This window comes from Hemicordylus capensis, chromosome 1 (assembly GCF_027244095.1).
Source record: "Hemicordylus capensis ecotype Gifberg chromosome 1, rHemCap1.1.pri, whole genome shotgun sequence".
NCBI classification, from domain to species: Eukaryota; Metazoa; Chordata; class Lepidosauria; order Squamata; family Cordylidae; genus Hemicordylus; species Hemicordylus capensis.
In genome coordinates, this window is record NC_069657.1 from 219,110,537 (window position 1) to 219,126,337 (window position 15,801).

At 44.7% G+C, this 15,801-nt stretch overlaps 1 protein-coding gene across 2 annotated transcripts in view; it reads left to right on the forward strand.

Moving 5' to 3' along the window:
- SPATS2L (spermatogenesis associated serine rich 2 like) overlaps nt 1–15,801 on the forward strand; it is a 189,627-nt gene that overhangs the window by 25,204 nt on the left and 148,622 nt on the right. Inside the window, exon 1 of one of the 2 annotated variants that reach the window (XM_053279013.1) lies at nt 8,380–8,476. The exons of the other annotated variant lie outside the window; for it this stretch is intronic. The gene's annotated coding sequence lies outside the window, so the exon portion shown is untranslated. Of the gene's footprint in view, nt 1–8,379; nt 8,477–15,801 lie in introns of those variants that run through there. 2 annotated transcript variants of the gene reach the window in all.

Sequence of the window (15,801 nt, forward strand, 5' to 3'; positions counted from 1 at the left end):
TACTTGGTTTTCTCCTCCTCCTCCTCCTTCTAGCAATTTATATCTAAACCTACAGTATATCTATATCTATAAAGCTGCTTGGGCCTCACTCACTCACTCACTGATATGAAACTCCCAAACCAAACCACAAAAGACAGAAACATGCTGTTTTACAGGCAGGTTCCAGACCTCATCCACACCACCAGAATAATCCTAATTTTCCAGAAAATGGAGAAACTCTCCCATTGGAAAAACACAGGAAATTATGCCTTCCGACAAACTTTGGTAGTTTTCTCGGGTACTTTTACAGACAGAAAGTCCAGAATTTCACAGAATGATGCAGAAACAAAGAAGCTATATTGTTTCAACTGGATTTCTGTCCGTGTCAGATTTCCATGAAATGTGAGTAACAAATCGAAAACACGAAAACTGTTTCATTAGATATCTTGGTTCATCTGTCTCATTCAGTCTCCTAGACTTTGTCTTTTTAGGGGTTCTTGGCAGCCAAACTATTACATGCTCAAAACAAAGCAGCTCTTCTGGTGGTCAACTAGCAAGGAGTGAAGGGGAGAGTGCATGGTCACTTTGTTGTACAGGATGAATGTTTGCAAATTGCAAGCCCTTTTACCAGTATGTATGTATATACTGTGAGGCTATTCATAAGGGCACCGTGTGCACCGCTGGGATCAAGCCACATCCTGGCGCTACCTCAGCCCCAAGCCCAGGAATTCACCCAAGCTTAACCTGGGTTTAAGGGCACCAGAGGGCCCTTAACCCCAGGTTCTGGGTCATGTGTCTGCATGGGCTGCAGGCAGCCAGCACACACAAGGCATTGGGTGGCAGGAGTAGGGATATGCACGGAACCACGGAGGCATGGTCCGGCTCTGGGGGGGAGTGTGTCTTTAGGGGGGGTAGCACTTACCCCCCCACCACCACTCTTCCCCCTCCGGCACTGGACTTTCTTAAAACATTCTTGGGGCAGCAGAATTCCTCCCTGCTGCCCCTGCCCCCGTCGTTGTCTTTAAAGTTAGCAAGCCGAAAAAGCTGGAGCCATGCATGCGCCCTCCGCAGTGTGCGCACATGCTCAATGCCGCCGCCGGCGCACGCACCACATACATCCCAATGATTTATGTGGCACGCGCGTGCCAGAGGCAGCAACAAGCACATGCGCGCCACAAAGGGCACATGCGTGGTTCCAGCTTTTTTGGCTTGCTAACTTTAAAGACAATGACGGGGGCAGGGGCGGCAGGGAGGAATTCTGCCGCCCCAAGAACGTTTTAAGAAAGTCCAGCGCTGGAGGGGGAAGAGCGGCAGGGGGGGAGTGCTATCCCCCCCTTAAAGATATACTCCCCCCCGCCAAACCGGTCGAATTCCAGACCGGTCCGGAGGCCTTTTGTGTGGCCCTGGACTGGTCCATGCACACTCCTAGGCAGAAGCACCTGGCAGAGGGGGGAATCCTTCAGTGCACAGTGCTCCTGGCACAGTGCTTTGAGGGATGCCGGAGGACTTCCACCTCCAGCTCCCTGCTCTGACGCTCGCTGCGGCATTGATTGTGTGCTGGGTGAGTGGCAGAGCCAAGAGAGCAAAATCGCTCATGTGCAGGGAGGCAAGAGCTTGTGTCCCCACCAGTCCCACTCTCATTTGGTCATGTGCATGACGTGTATGTGTGTGTGTAGCACTAATGTATGTAAAGAGCTGTTCCTGATCCCATTTAGGATGGGAGCATTAATGTGTAATACATATTATGTTTCTTTTAGAAATCTATAAATTTAGGCCAAAGTTCACTGCCCTAGGATGAACATTTCCCCCTCTGTGCACCTCCAATATATAGATATAGTTTATGCTATCACTGGTACTTTGTTACTGAAACACATTCCTCCCCTTTCCATATTCATCACCAGACAGCTGGAAACCTTCATAGGATGCCAAATGTGTGTGACCTACATTAGTAGCTGGAAGACATTTGCTGAGATGAAATCTTCGATATCGAGTCTTTTGGCTTAGATTTCTCAGAGAGTGTTATGTCCAGGATAATGGTGAAACAGATGCACCACTTTTCTGCTTTGTGGCATTTAAAGGCTTTGTTAATCTGCTTCCTTGCTTTAAATATCTATCTATCTCCCGAGAGGGCTCATTTATATGCCAACTCGTTTATTGTGACTAAGAAAAAAGAAAGAAACAGAAAAGACACTGTATTTCTACTTTTCCAGCAGCATTAAATAAAGCATCCCCAATCAGCCACATCACTGTCAGGCTATAAATATATTACTGGAATTGGTTCATTTGCATTTTGATGACATCAGCTTGTACTCAGGAAATCAGTTTGTTAGGCTTTTGTACTCGGTAGATTCTGTTCATTTCTTTCTCTTTTTAAAACATGGATTATTAATGAAATCCTTTTCGAGAGTGCATGCAGCACTGAATATATCAAGGTGAGGCATGCAAATCTTTTTGTTGGGTGATAGAATAGTTTTCCTTAATAGCTATACAGATTAAAGAAGGTAAGTGCAATGTTTTTGCTAAAGCCATCTAATTATGGGGCAGCGTGTTGTTTTTTTAAAAAAAGAAGCATTAACTTACCAACCTGGGATGCAATCCCTTACACTCATAGATGAAAGCTCTTCAGATTGGTGTGGTAGACTCAGTACGACACTGGTACAACAGTACCACACAATGGGCCATTGGTACAATAGGAATGGTGGGGACAGGGCAGGCTCAGGCACCTGTAAATGAGGTTGACACCTGTGTCAATGCTGGCATTGGCTAATCCCCAATGGCATCATTTAGGAGGTCAACAGACATTGTCATGTCCCTGCCCCTGGCTTCCTCTGCTAGGCTTCAGATCCACATATGCTTGTTCCTCAAGAGCACCCACATCTCTGGACAGCTCACAGATCCTACACTCTGCATGATAATTGCTATGCACAACTAAACAGGACTGTGCAAGATTTATATATATGAGGCATGAATTTCATATATGAATACATATACAAGGCATGAAGCAGGAGGCAATGCTTCAGAATACCATACATTATTTTCTCATCCATAACAAGGAAAGCAATCACAACTGCTTTAAAAGACAAAACAATACAAAACACCCTTTTCTTCTTGCAATTTAACCGTGATTGATGGACACTGTGACACCACTGATTGATGGACACTGTGAACCTTGCTAAATTTTATCCCCTACTGAAATCAGCTTGCCCCCATCCATTTAATTAAACCTGAATGACAGCCCGACCAGTGCCCAGCAGGCTCTTATGATCTATGTGTTGTCGAGGGTAGAGTATCAGACTAAGAGGTGATTCTCATGATCGCCAAAAAGCGAGATAAGCGAGCCTAGCCTGCTTTTTGACAATCGTGTGCTGACACAGGAGCCACGCAGCTCCTGGCAGCAAACCAACGGCAGCAAACCCCTCCCAGCAGCAAACCACCAAAACTACCCCTCCCCTTAGCCGAGGTTAACGGAGTGAGTGCTCTGTTAACCTCGGCGTTCTGCTTGTGTGTCGCTGTGGAGCGCAATGACACATGAGTAGACCCCCAACCGGGAGGCTGGGCTCTCCAAGGTGCCCCGCACACGCACGCGGTGCATTCCGGAACTTCTGGGGGCCACACGGCCCTTGATCCCCTCCGCACCTGCCGGCTCCATGATGGAGCCAGCAGTCATGTGGGCAGCCGATCCAGCCGCCCAGGGCTGCAGGCTTGCTCATCTGCGGGGAGAGTGGGCTAAGCCCGCTCTCTCCACCTAACCCCATCTGGCAAGTCTCACTGATCATGAGACTCGTCTCTAAGAATTAGAAGACCAGGTGTGGAAGAACAGCTATCCCAGTGCTACCACCACGTATGGAGGAACAGCCCTCTGTTCCTCCTAACCTTTTTACCACTGCCACCAAGTGGACTTTTGATGTGGTTGGATCCACTACAACAGCCCTTCCAAACAAAAAACAAAAAATCCTCAGTAGTGTGGAAAGGCTTATAGGTGTGTGTGTGTGGCGGGTGGTGGGGGAGCTTCTATTTTTTTTAAAAAAACTTTTGGAAAAATTGGTTCAATTAAAACATTACTTTTGCAGCAAAAAACAAACAAACACAAATTCAAACAAACAGAGCAGGTCAGGGAAAATAAAAACTGGGAAAACACATCTACTGCCTGACTCTATACTGGTTCCTACTCAGAATCCTCTGTGCTTTCTTGTCAGCTTCTGGCTTGCTGGGTGATTCTGATCACAGCATAGGTCTGGGGCTCAATCCAGCCTGGCTCTTCTTTTTCTTCTTTGTGACTTCAGTTGGATTTCTCTCCCCAGCAGACTGACTCCCAGGACTCTCCGTCTTCTTCAACCTTCAGCTCTGATTCTCTCCAGGAGACTTGACTTCTCTGGCTTCCAAGATTCTCTCCAGCAGACTCTCTCTCTCTCTCTCTCTCTCTCTCTCTCTCTCTCTCTCAGGACTCTGTTGACTTCACTAACCTCCTTCGCAAAACACTCCCAATACACACAGTTTCTCTGGCCCAACAGTTTTTTAAGCCATCCAATTAGAACAAACAAAAATTCCCTCCATTTCTTGAATTTCCCTCCAAAAATCAACTGTCAAAATGCTAAACCAAAAGGGAAACTATAGAAAACCAAGAATGACATTTTGACCCTGCCAGCCTTCTCCATGTTCAGGGATTTGCATACATATAGAAATCCTATTTACAATACTGCAGAGTTTTTATGAATATACTGTAACACAATTCATTTATCAGGGCTTATTTACAAGAGGTTTGAGAACATTAATACATGACACAATACAGGGGCAGGCTTATCCACTGAAACCCAAGAGGTCCAGGCCTCATTCCTTCACAACTGGCTTCAAATTCCCAGTCAGTCATAAACCTCACTGGGTGACCTTGGCTTAGTCAGGCTTCTCATTGGGTTTTTGTGAGTATAAAATTGAGGAGGAGGAGCAGGAGGAGCAGGAGGTGAGGAGATCCAAATAGGCTACATTGGCTTCCTTGAAGGGACAGAAGAATAAAAAGATAATAAATAGTGTCCAGAAGAATTTAATCTTTTCTCATTTCATGCACTGGGGCAGACTGAGCATGGCAAAGTGAGGAATCAGAGCCCTGAACAAGTATGCATAGAATACAGCTCTCAAACATTTGCCATAATGAGCTTACCCAAGCCAAGAAAAATGTTTGGAGCCTTGCCACACGCTGTTAAAGGATGATCAACATGTTACAGCAATTTAATAAGGGGTACTCAGAGACACTCTTACCTTTGGCTAACGCGGCTCCCCTGGCTGGTACTGGCCTCCATGGCCTGCCGTGGCTGCCCACGGGGAGGCCTGAGGAGGAAGAGGACCACCATGGGGGAGGCCTGCTCAACTCACCCGCCACCCCCTCGGCCATGCAAAGGATCAGTGCAGCACAGGGCTTCTTTTAATCGCGGGGGGGGGCTTGTGGTGGTGGGGCTTGCGGCGGCGGGGGGGGGCTCATGGTGGGTTGGAGGGAGCTCCGAAGCCCTTCAGGTCCAGGCTCCAAAATGACCTAGGTGTGCCACTGTGTCCATTGCCTGGCTCCAAAATTTAGGGGGTGGTTCCTAGGTCTAACAAAAATTTGCCAGAGGTGTCTAGTTTAGAGCTGCTTGACTTTCCCATCAGCTCAGGAGGACTCAGCTTCATAAGTTAACTCTTGTCTCCTCTGAAGCAGATCTTGCCCTAATTGGTTTGTCAATAGACTATGAATTCAAACATAATGCAGAACTGTAGTTAGCCCAAACTGTGGTCTGCAAACCAACTCCAACCATTCTATGGTTTTGGACCCTGGTTTGCTGGTCTTAAACAAACTACTGTTTGTGGGCAGGCTTGGGTTTAGACATTGACATAAACCATCGTTGAGCTACACAAATAATGTTTTTGTGTTACCCAGCTTGAGTAGAGTCATTATTTTACTCTGAAAAACTGCAGAAGGTAAAGAGAACTCCTGAATCAGAGCCACAACCTTTTCAAGTAACATCTGACATTTCCAGATATTTGTGCAGAGTGCTATAAAAGTTTCATCCAATTTTGAGGACACGTTGCATTCCTAATCCCGATCAAGCAATGCATTTAGAAAGACCATTTTCAATAAGGAAAAATGCATAAACATGTCTACTGTACCAGCTGCAAAGGATTAAAATGTAATGATTTATGATGCATTGTGCAAGTTTCTCAGAGCAAAACCGTTTCAATGATCTCCCCCAACCCTCGCAAAATGCCACTACAGCAACATGTATCAGCCCTTCATTAAAATAAAATGCACCATCACTGGAAGTGAAAGCAGAGAAATATTATAGGACTACTCATGAAGATAAGCTGATTAGAATGCAGACTGAATGCAGGGTCAATTAGTGACATCCACAACTGCCATATTAAGATAGATGAAGCTACTATTTGTAATAACTTGGATAATATGACGCAGTGGGCTGAACCAACCAAGGTTTGGTGTGTGGGGGGTGTGTGGCTGAGGTCAATGTTAAGTGTATTAATTACTACATTAACATTAATTATTGAAGATATCAATGAAATGAATTATTAGTTATGTCATGGATAAAGGCAATCTGGCCTTCCTGCTTGACATGACAGGAGCCATTTTTGTGCCAGAACTGCTTGGAAGCTGGAAAAAAATAACCTTTCTACCTTTGTGCTGTTCAGCAGTTTCTCTGTACTTAAGGCATTACATTGATAAGGGACCAGTCTGACCTTAATGAGGACCAAAAAAATGCAACTAACCCAAACAATATCCCTGCCTCCACTCACAGCAACGTTTCAAGGACTAAATAACATAAATTAAATGGCTTGAATTAGGAGGGGCTATTGGAGTGAAAGTTTCTCCATAATTAGCCATAGGGCTCTAGAGCACATACAGAAGGCATCAGGAGCTGACCAGGCAGTCAGCCCAGCCCTATGGCTGAGAAATGTAACTTTTAAAGATACTTTTAAAGAAGCAAAATTAACTGTATATTATATCCTTTACGCATGTTTTTTGAGATGCTAGGATGAACTATCTTTTGTATGCAAGCTAGTGTCAGCGTTTTGGAGCCAAAATACAGTATTATTTCAAGTACCCTTTTAGATCAGGAGAGAGAGAGAGTTTTTTCAAGCCTTGATTGTTTATTATTTAATTTTTGCATGCTTATGTTTAAAGATGATCTATTCTAATCTATGCACTTCTTTTGATGCAAGCCTTTTCATTGTAAAATTTGTATTTCATACCAAAACTCTGCATTATATGGTTTATATTGGATTTTGTTAGACAATAAAAGCTATGTACAGAAGAGAAAAAGCCCCAACCTATAATTTGTCCAAACTATACCCCTGTATTAACAGAGGATATTTGTTTCACGTTAAAGAGGTGTAGACTGGGATAATTTATTCCCGGAAGCTGTACCCTTTTTGCACAGAAGAGTATCATCTTGACAGTTACTTGTGGATCTTCCTGCTTGCCCATCAAGGAGCCCACAAGAAACCCCATTTTAACCAAAGATAGTAACCAGAAACTAGGCCCTGTCCCTCCTCTGTTAGTGGGTAGGGATGTGCACGGAACCGCAGCGGGGAGGCTCAAAGGCAGCAGGGGCCTATCTTTAAGAGCAGAGGTGGGTGCACTTACCCCTTCAGCTGCTTCCCCCCCCACTAGTATTCATGTTTTACAAAGCTCATCAGGGCAGCAGCATATCTCCCTGATGCCCTCTTGCCCCTGTCTTCCAGATGTGACCAGAGGTCGCCGATGTGACTGCGCGTCCCGGCACAGGTGTTGGTGCACAGGAGACTTCTGGTCATATCCGGAAGACAGGGGCAACAAGACGGCAGGGGCAACAAGGCTGCCCCAATGGGCTTTGTAAAACACAGATGCCAGCAGAGGGGAAACGGTGGGAGGGGTAAGTGCACCATCCCCCACTCTTAAAGATAGACCCCCTGCCGCTTTCAAACCAGCAGAACCACCAGTTCTTTGAACTGGATCGGAGGCCAATAGGGCCCCCGAACCGGTTCTGTGCACATCACTATTAGTGGAGTACCTGGGTGTTCGGTGTGTATATGCCAGCCCCAAACACCTGGGTGTATGTCAGCCCCAAACAGAGACCGCTCCTAAAATGTGTTGCTTTCAGGTGGCTTACTTGGGAGTTAGCCTCACTGGATACATCACTGGACATATTTCCCAGTAAACATGAAGAAGACAGTGCTGTAAAGCAATTTCCAGAGAGGAGGGAAAATGACCCTGTAGTGATCAGTCACTGAACAGCCCCTCCTTTCCCCTAAAGAGTAAACCCTGTCCTGACTGACAGGCAGTGACCTCTATGGATCAGCTACTCAGCACATGGTGGGAAGGACCTTGAGGGCCATGAGGCGTCTTCTTTATGCAGAAGAAGCTAGGCTGGAGGAGAGAGCAGGACATGCAGCCAGGGAAAATGGCTGCAAAAGGGATGACTGCAGCCCCAGGGAGATAGGACTACAGGGGCTTGAATTCTCAATCCCGGAGTTTCGGGTGAGTTCAAGGGAGAAGGAAGCCAGGGCTTTCTGGCTTCTGAAAATTTAATCTAGGGAGCCGTGTGCTTGTCAGTTTGCGTCAGAAACTTATCTTTGCTTTTGTGTGCTTTGTGTATCCTTACAACTGTTCTATGGTGTTTTATCTGTAATGTAACTAAGCTAAGAAATGGTGAACCTGTTCCATTCCAACAGGGCATTGTAAAAGACTTTGTAAACTTTTAAAAGTGCTTTTGGATTTTCCTACCTCCCTATTCTTTGCAACAGGTGTGCTCTTTGGAAGTAATCGTGTAACCTACTGAGTGTTCCTTTTACCTGTAACTAGAAGCGGAGAAAGCCTCAGACGGAAACAATCTATAGTATTTTGAATGACGTTCCCCCCACCCCACCCGGGGTTTTTCTTTTTGCTGTTTGCAACTTTAAAAAGCCTCTCTGGGTGGATTTTAAACTCAGGAAAGTGGGGGCTCGGAAAGGGCTTGCTCTGGTGCAACACACAAATCAGGTTTGATTGCTCAGCAACTCTACCAAGTTTTCTCACCATGTTTAAGCCTGCACATGGCTTTTTGTGTGGTCTTTGTGTACTTTTCCAATAGTAAAGAGAAGGAGAGCTTCCCTGGAAATTCACTCAAGCCAGGGGGGAATAAGCTCTTGATAAGTGGGAGTGGTGGCAGCATATTATCTACCAGGAAAGTTTTGGGAAGCAGTCTTTGTGGGTGAAAGCAAGGGAGAGGATGATTCACCATTTTTCTTCCCCTCATGTGAGCTTGTTCTAAAGCAAAGGCTGGGTTAAATCTGTAACAGATCTCCTCTCAGAGAAGAGGGAGCTGACTGAAAGAGTGACCCTCTACTTTTCTGGGGTGTGTTCTGCCTGTGTCCACCAGATGCTGCTGCCACTGCAGGTCCATCCCACTCCAGCCATCACTGCTGCTACCCACCACCACCACCATTAAAAGTGCTGACAGAGGAGGGTGTGCATTCACACATATGGGCAGGATTCCATTTTGGACTAGAGGACCGTTTGCAGCACTAGGCTCCCTTCTAACCCAGGCAGGGGGATGCTTGTCCATCTTTTTCTATAAATGAGGCTCTTGCAACCAGTGAAGCGAGAGGGGTGAAGATTATTTATTTATTTATTTATTTATTACATTTATAAACCGCCCCATCCAAAGACTCTGGGTGGTGTACAACAAATTTAAAAAGACATAAAAACACACACCATTTAACACACAGTGCTATGAACAATATAAAAACAATTCAAAAACAATTTTTAAAACTATTTAAAACTAATTAAAATGCTTTAAAAACAATTTACAAACCCTGGAAGGCCAGGCCAAACAAGTAAGTTTTTAGGTCTCTCTTAAAGGCCGACAGCGAGCCTAAACTGCAGATATCTGTGGGGAGTGCATTCCATAGGCCAGGAGCTGCTACAGAAAAGGCCTGGTTCTGAGTTGCCACCAGACGTACCGGTGGCAGCTGGAGACGGACCTCTCCAGATGACCTCAACTTGCGATGGGGAACATATAGAAGAAAGCGCTCTCTAAGGTAGCCCAGACCCAAGCCATTCAGAGCTTTAAAGGTAATAACCAGCACTTTGTATTTCGCCTGGAAACATATCAGCAGCCAGTGCAACTGTTTTAAGACAGGAATAATATGGTCTCTCTGGGTTACCCCAGAGACCAGTCTGGCTGCTGCATTTTGAACTAACCAAAGTTTCCAAACTATGTACAATACAAAGGCAGCCCCACATGGAGCGCATTGCAATAGTCAAGCTTGAACGTTACCAGCTGAAGCACCACTGTTTTGAGAACATTCTCTTCAAGGAATGGATGCAGCTGTCGAATCAACCAAAGTTGATAGAAAGCGCTCCTGGCCATAGCCTCCACCTAAGATACCAGGGTGAGGCCAGGATCCAAGAGCACTCCCAAGCTGCGTACATGTTCCTTCTGGTGGAGTGTAACCCCATCCAGCACAGGAAGATCGAACTCATCCCTTAAATTCTGATCCCCCACAATGAGCACCTCCATCTTGCTTGCTTGGATTCAGCTTCAATTGTTATCCCTCATCCATCCCATTATTGCCCGTAGGCAGGTGTTTAGGGAGTAAATGCCACTTCATGATGATGATGATGATGATGATGATGATGATGATGATGATAAGGAGAAATTGGGGTGTCAGCCCAAAGAATTAATTTCAGGCTCCATAGGAAAACATTGCTGTGCCTTTTTTATTCAGAAGAATACACTGTACTATGACCTTAAATTAACTAGGTCAGTAGGTGAAAGGTCTAGCAATAGTTTCCTATGCAGCCCAAAATTAATTATTTAAAAATTCATAAATAAATAACAATAATTCCTAGCAACTTGGGGGTGCATGGGGCAGCTGAGGCCAGCCCTTCAGTGCTCCCAGGACAACTTTGGGATGCCCTGGCTAGACCCAAAGGGGTGGGGTGGGGCTGCCACAAATCCCCATTATTCCCTATGGAAAATAAAAAATACTTCAGAAATTCACTAATAATCAGAGGTGTCTGATTGCCTTGGGGTTTGGTGGGTGGTAGGCACCCCTGGGTGCCTACCACCCACCCCACTTTTGTGCCCCTATCATGATACCCACCCACCCACACACTGACACAACTAAGAAGCCAGCCAACTGGGAACCAAAAAAAAATCACAGAAAGAACTGCAAAGCCAAGGGGATCAAACCAAACACCACAACAGCACAGACTAGCTACACAACAACAGCCACAAACCAACAAGACCTAACTAGATGGCTCAAGGCAGTCAAACCAACCAACCCGGCATGCAAACTGCAAAGAATTTAGGCACAAGGCAAAAACAACACACCAACATACTGCTGGCAATCACAGAATCAATAGCTCAGCCAATGCAAAGTCAGCAAATTGAGCAAAACAAGTCTCACAAAATGGAGGACAGCTGATGAGCCGAATTGAGCAAAACAAAGTGTCACAAAATGGAGGGCAGACCTAAAATGGACCCTAGGAGCTTTGAACCGGGGCCAGTTTGGTTTGAACTCAGACTGGCAGGGCAAAACCAATGCCCGGTTTGGTCTGAGTTTGAACTGTCAAACTGAACCAGTTCGAACTCGAACCAGTTTGCACATCCCTATCCTGCTGCTGATACAGGATATCCCTGATGCAGATGAGCAAAAAAAGGCCCCATGAGCTGGATCCAGGCCCGGGGCCTTATGTTGTGCAGGCTTGTCTTAGATTAACAGGCAGCTTTTGAAGTAGGCTCCACCCCAGACGTTGCCAAACAACAACAACAGCTGAGCTTTGCCCCTGAATCTGCCATCAATGTCAGACTGTAGCCCCAGACCTACCACACAGGGCTCTGCATCCAGTTTCGTTCAAACAAAAACACAAAGTTCTCTAGTTCTCACACTTTGGCAGCTCTTGCTTTTATGTTGTCACCCACGACGACAACAACAAATATTTATATACTGCTTTTCAACCAAAGTTTTCTAAGCAGTTTCCATAGAAAAATAAATAATGAACCAATAAGATGGGTCCCTGTCCCCAAAGGACTCACAGTTTAAAAGAAACATAAGGTAGACATCAGCAACAGCCACTGGAGGGATGCTGTGCTGGAGTGGGAGAGGCACCTAACGGGCTCCAGCCTCAGACTTCACTGAAGTATCAGGATATTTGATTTCAAGAGCTGAGAACCCTAAATGTGGGCCTAACAAACGGAGAACCCTAAAAACGTTGTGGAGACAAGGTGCCCTGGCTTGCTCTTGGAGATTCTATTGGCAACAGACAGAAGGCAGGAAAGTCCCCTGTGGAGGATTCCTGTTTTCCATGCTTGGGTTATAATAAACAAAACAAATGACGTAGTAAGCCAACTTAAGTTGCTCAGCTGTTCTGCTGGATTACATGTGAGGAAGGCAGAGATGCTGCAGCTCTCAGACTCTAGTTACTAATCCTGTGCCTGTAATACAGCATATTAAGGGTTCTGATGTTACATATTTACGAATGGCTATTTTAAACTCCAAAAGCGAGAATACATTTCAAGTAGGGTTGCAAAAAATACACTGATTAAATCACTCCGCTGAAGTCCTATTGAAATTAAGGCTCCTTTAGAGTAACTCTTGAGTCCTATTTGTTATAGAGTAACAATTGTTATAGAGTAATTGTTATAGAGTAACAATTGAGTCCTATTGAGTAACGTAGTCTGGATGTCAGCCACATACTGGAAGTCAGACAATAAGGCTATTCACATGACCTGGAACTGGGTGGGCAGGCGGGCAGGCAGCCAAGGATGAGCTGACCTTCCTCCCAGATGATCCAAGTGTGTTGGTGGGACATGCAGACCACACATGCTCACACTGCTTAAAGCAGCGTGGAAGCAGTGTGGATCTCTGGAGGCCCAGACAATGCATCCTGGTCTCTGGATATCCCACCATCCACTGCACGGTGAGAGCAGTGCATTGGGGGAATCCCCCGTGAGTCAGGTGCTCTAGGCGCCCGACTCTGTGAGTGCTCAGGCTGCAAGCAGCCCAAGCAGCACACACACGATCCCAGTCCTGGTACATGCCTGGTACGAAACTCAGTCTTGGGGCCACAGCAGTGCCGGGATTGGGCTCAGCAGTACACACGAGCAGCCAAACCCAGCTGGGCTGCCCAAGCCTTGGCTTGGCTGCCTGTGTGCATAGCCATATCGTATTTCACAGTTATCAACTATCATTAAAACTATAAATAAAAATAACTCCCAAGTTGGCATTATGTACGGCACATGTTTAACATGAGATGGGACAAACTGCAACTAAGGATGGTTCTGTGAACTGATGTGACAAATTCATTAATGATATACCATGGCACAGAAGAAGCTCTGAGTATTTTTACACAAATATCAGCAACTGTCCATGCTAGTAAACACACACCGTTTAAATCATTCAGTCAAAGTGGGATCCTGAGGATAATGAAAATGAGCAAACCAATTGCACGAGACCACAACAAGGAGGTTCTTGATAGAGCACACAATATCTCCTGAAGCTGGCTTTTAGAAGTAAATTTTAATCAAAATCTTTAATTTCTGACAATGTATTGGATTTCACAACTATATTCTGAAAAGACTGGGTGAGCTGTATTAGGAAGCTTTAATAAATTCCCATTGAGGCATATTTCCCCATCTTCTTGCCTCACCCCAGCAACCAGCTGGAGGCAACATGGCAATCTACTTACAGCTCTGTGACTTCACCACAGCTCGAGAGCCAGCACTTCAGGAATGCAGACATTGGCTGACATCCAGACTAAGTTCTTCAGTACTACTACTCAGGAATTACTCTAAAGGACTACTTAATGTCAATAGGAAATTAATTACTTCCACTGAGTAATGTAGCCAGGATATCAGCCACTGGTATGAATTCTTTTGATTCCTCAACTGACTACTTTTTATTGTTAAGTTACATCCTATTGCCTGTTAGCATCATATGACAAAATCTAGCCAAAATTAAGTTTCTAGACCAGTGTCAATCCAATAATATGAATATGATCATAAAGTTGCTGATTTGGAAGGATCATGCAATTAGGGCCGAAATCAGTGACTTTAAACTCAATTGGGCAAGGTGCAGGCTGAAAATATCTTTTCTCAGGGAAGTATCAGGACTGGGAGACTATATTGTATGGGGTGCAAGGGGATTTCCATGTGTATGATGTCACCCATAGTGCTGTCACAGAACAACAGACCTGAAATCTGCCCAAGCCCAGGATCAGCCATGGAAATATTTCAAATACTACCCTCTTCTGAAAACAGCACCCAACCCAATACCACATGTTTTTTTGGGGGGGGGGGATATTCCCTTAAAAAATCACTCAGGGCTGTTTCACTCACACATTTGATCGCTTAATTAATCAACACTGTATAAACTGACTTCAATAAAAAAGTATTGTGTTTGGGGTCACATCATCTGCCATATTAGTTCTGTGATGGCTCATTCATACACACAGGTTATTACTGCTAACCTTTTTGAACTGCAGATAAGGGTTGACATCTGGGCTCTTGACACATGGTTATAGCAAAAGAATCTGCTGGCAGTATTGATATAAGGAGGTACATAATGCTGATGGCCCACCTCTAGGAGTATATTCTGCACATGTAGTACTGATAAGTAACAACATCCATTTGCATTAATATTCTGCATGTATTGTTAATTGCAAAGTGAAATAAAATATATTAGACACTGCTGCCCATTTTTGCTGAATAATTGTAAGTACCCTAAAATGTTTCAGTAATGGAGAACAGAATTATCCGAACATTCTACACTGTGAGATATAATTATCTTAAAATTTTCCTTGTTATACAATGTCCATAGAACTGTTTATTTCATAAACTGTAGCGCTCTCCCATGACTCAGCTATCACAAGGAGCATGTTTATAGCACAGGAAAGTTCTGTTTATAATATATGGTCAGGATTTCACCCAGCACCACTTCGAAATATATTCAGCCTTTCAGCTGCAGTTCAGTCCTTTCCCACTTACTCCATTTCCTCTTTGAGCATATGCTCCTCTGTATGCTCTCTTGCTGTGCTGTGCTTTGCCCTTGCTCGAATATTTAAAGTGAAGCCAGGGGCGTATCTATAGGGGGGCAGGGGGGGCACGTGCCCCAGGCACTACTTGAAGGGGGGGCGCAATTTCTTAAAATTAAATAATTTTTTAAAAATGGCCACCAAAAACAAAATGGCCACTGGGCATGCTCAAATGGCCTCTGTGAGGCGCTAGGGCATGCCACGCCTCGCAGAGGCCATTTGAGCATGCACAGTGGCCATTTTGTTTTCAGCGGCTATTTTTAAAATATATATATTTTTTAAAATGACCACCGCACATGCTTAAATGATGCCTGTGAGGCCCTAGAGGCCAGTGGGAGGAGGGGGAAACTTTGCAGAATCCCCACAGCCTTTAAGATGTCCCCCGAAGGGGCTACAGGTAATTTTTTTAAAAAATTAATATAATATGTCACTGTACACATATTCAGATTGGCACTATGTACAGAGAATAAGGGCTTGTGAATACTGAGCTGAAGTTTATGAGCTAAGATTGTATCCATTTGCTCTTACTTTGCTTCTTGTGATAAGTGAGTTAAATGTGATGTCTTAATAATATGGCTATTAATGATCAGTTTGTCTTTGAATCAATGTGAAATCCTTAGTATTAAGGCCCACTGGGAGTTTCTTGCTCTTTCTCTCATTTTTACTGTCTTTCTGAAATACTAGAATATATTCCAAGCAGTGACACAGTTTACTCTGCATATCATTTAATTATTTTCAGAGTATCTGGGAAAAGTCAAATTCTCCATTTATTTTTAAAACTTATG